Raw genomic sequence first — 3,595 nt, 5'->3', positions numbered from 1 at the left:
ATAAACACTCACAACGCCCGATCTGGGAATCGAAACCGCGATCCTATGACCGCGAGTTCGCTGCCGTAACAACTGGGCGATTGCGCCTCCACTTCATCAAGGACGAACATAGAAGGGACAGCACAATATGATTTGGGGGTCATATACAACGAATGTGTTTTAAAAATTTATAAAAACACGATAACATCGAACGGGGCACAAAAACATTAACAAACAATAAGGACAAAATGAGGTTAAAGAAGACAGATTTGCTCCGACCCCACGAACCCTGCCTTTTTAACCGACATCTTGTAGTCAGATAATCATAATTTCTTTCTTATTAATATTTGTTGCAAATTTCGCCACAAGGGTAACAATTTTAGGTGAGGGGCTAAGTCGATTAGATCGACCCCAGTGTTCAACTGTTACTTTCGCCACAAGGGTAGCAATTTTAGGTGAGGGGCTAAGTCGATTAGATCGACCCCAGTGTTCAACTGTTACTTATTTTATCGACCCCGAAAGGATGAAAACCAAAGTCGAGCTCGACGGAAATTGAACTCAGAATATAAAGACGGACGAAATGCCGCTAAGCATTTCGTCCGGCGTGCTAACGGTTCTGCCAGCTCGCCGCCTCATTATGACGTCATAATATTAGTGACGTTAGCTCAGTGAATTTTATACATAGACTGATTATGATTAAAAAAAAATTCAGTCAGTCTGTTAATCTACAACTTCAACAGTGTCTAGATCTAGACAGACACATTAAAGGACGGGCGTAGATACTATAAGGTATGTAATGTCGTTGTTGTTTAATCTTGTGTGAACCCTGGATAATGAGACTAATAATCATGGTTTTTGGTGAAAGATATGCGGCCCATCTTCAGGCATTTTGTATTTTCTTTTATCGTTTGCATTTTACTTGTTTCGGTCATTGGACAACGGCCATACTGGAGCAAAACACTGAATGGGTTTCGTCGAAAACTTTGATTCCAGTACTTACATATTTTTAAAGTTCGGTCGCTTTAGCCGAACTAGTCAAGCGGCAGTGGATGGCTATGTCAAACACACACACACATATACGACAGGCTTCCGCACAGTTTCCGCCTACGAAATACACTTACAAATCAGTGGCACACTGTGTCTGAACTCGAAACCACATGGTTGCAAAACAGGTTCCTTTACCGCGCAGCCATGCCTACACCTACGAATCTATCACACTCGATGTATCGTTACCAGTCCAGAACACAAGTGCATATAATTCTAGGAAAAATTTGCTGCTATTTCTAGCATATCGAATCAACGAAGAAGATTCTACATGAATCTTCTTCGTCGATTCACTATAAGGCATTTATGCAATCCGGCATTAAAACGTTTTATTTAATCCGGCATGATAGCATTTTTGCGATCCCACCACGTCAACCCATACATCCACTAATAGCCGGAGATCATATCACATTCCATTCATGTCTATCTGCTGGCTAATTACTGGTATATTTGCACCAATTATGCAATTCATGAGTAGTAAGTTTGGTTATATAGATAAAAAAAAAAGAGATATTACGATGTCCTAACGATAGAGAATGTTTATTTAGATTGACATCGATATAATTGTTAAGGAGAAATTAAATAATTAAGATGTAATATGTTTGTATACGAATGTATACGTGTGTGTGTGTGCGTGTGTGTGTGTGTATGCACACACACATTCATACATATATTTGTATCATTGTGAGTGTGTATAAGTGTATAACTATATAATATATATATATATATATATATATATATATTCGCATATATGTGTGTGTGTGTGTGTGTGTGTGTGTGTGTGTATATATATATATGCAAACATACATATATCTATACACATATATACACACGCACATATATAAGTATATGTATACATATATATATGTGTATACATATATATACATACATATATATATATATATAGATAGATAGATATAGATACACAGACACACACATGTGCATATATATATATATATATATATATATATATATATACACACACAAATGCATATTTTTGCATATAATATATATTATATATGTTTGTGTGCGTGCAAATATATACATACACATTTACTCATAAGCACATGTACATTTACATGCACACACATACATATACATACATACATGCATCATATATACACATGCATATTGAATTGTATGGTCACATGTCCTAGATCGTCAACAAAACGGGATAAGTGCACGCAGTGCAACTACGGAATGTATTATTTATTTGAACTAAATTTCTCTTTCCCACAAAAATCCGCACACACACGCATACACACACACACACACACACACACACACACACACACACACACACACACACACACACATTGTAGCGTGCTCGAAGCGACTAGGAATGAACTCGTCGTTCACTCCGGAGCACATCCCATTTTTTTTTTCAAAACTGGTATTTTTTTCAAACGACAGATTATAAAGGCGGCGAGCTGGCAGAAACGTTAGCACGCCGGGCGAAATGCTTAACGGCATTTCGTCTGTCTTTACGTTCTAAGTTCAAATTCCGCCGAGGTCGACTTTGTCTTTCATCTTTTCGGGGTCGATTAAATAAGTACTAGTTACGCACTGGAACCGATGTAATCAACTTAATCCCTTTGTCTTCCCTTGTTTGTCCCCTCTATGTTTAGCCCCATGTGGGCAATAGAGAATTATATAGATAATACGATCAAGTTAGACTTTTAGTAGATACGTGTGACTATGGATGAGTTAGATCTCGTCCAGAATCGCGTTAAAATCACAAGAGAGTTTCTTATATTCAAAGACACGTACAAGGAGATAATACACGTGACATTATGCTAAATTAAAGTGCAGAGAGCAAATATCTATAACACGCGTTCCATTTCTCGTAAACCATTCGCATTGTTTTCACCACATTACCAACAAACAACTAACGCATTGCCTGACCAATATTTTTGCCGACCCACGCACATTACATCGTACCTTCATTCTACAATCGACGTTGATAAATTGCCTGCGTTAGTTTTACGCACAAAGCTAACACAGTCACCAACTTACCGAAAGACAGTAAGTTGGCTACAGAGATGGATTGTAATAAAGTAATAGATAATGTTACAATCATAAAGTCTAGACTAAAGAGAATGAGGTAGTTGTTGCAGACATTAAAAAAAAAAAGATTTATATGTTGGATTGTCATGTTAAAAGGAAAATTGTAAAATAACAATTACTGTTATAAAGTCTAAAGCAGTTTGAAGAAAAACGCTATGAATTAAGTAACAAATGATGGTTTTGTTTATAATGCGTCGCTTTTCGAAACAATATAAGTGTTTGGCCCGCACTGGAAAATTTTTTGTTTTGGTTTTTAATTTTAAATACAAAATGAAAATATAACACGAATTTAAAATTTATTTGCTGGTTATACTGGTGAGTTTTTTTTTGCATTCTACTAGGCTGCATCTTTTTGTATCTCTCCATCTGTGTGTGTTTGTGTATGTGCGCGTCCGCGTTTATGTGTGTGTGTGTGCGTGCGTGCGTATTAATCACAAGGTCTCAATATTTTTGCTGCTGATTCGTGTGTGTGTGTGTGTGTGTGTGTGTGTGTGTGTATATATAT

General features: G+C 36.8%; 1 long non-coding RNA gene across 1 annotated transcript in view; it reads left to right on the top strand.

Moving 5' to 3' along the window:
* Positions 1–690: 690 nt before the first annotated feature.
* The window catches only part of LOC128250599 (uncharacterized), a 219,609-nt gene continuing 216,704 nt past the window's right edge, over positions 691–3,595 (top strand). The window contains exon 1 of the long non-coding RNA XR_008266625.1: positions 691–768. This is a non-coding gene — a long non-coding RNA (uncharacterized LOC128250599). The remainder of the gene's footprint in view (positions 769–3,595) is intronic.

Source organism: Octopus bimaculoides, chromosome 23 (genome assembly GCF_001194135.2).
Source record: "Octopus bimaculoides isolate UCB-OBI-ISO-001 chromosome 23, ASM119413v2, whole genome shotgun sequence".
Classification (NCBI taxonomy): domain Eukaryota; kingdom Metazoa; phylum Mollusca; class Cephalopoda; order Octopoda; family Octopodidae; genus Octopus; species Octopus bimaculoides.
Note: the sequence above shows the minus strand (reverse complement) of the source record. Positions and strands in the feature narration are given on the sequence as shown.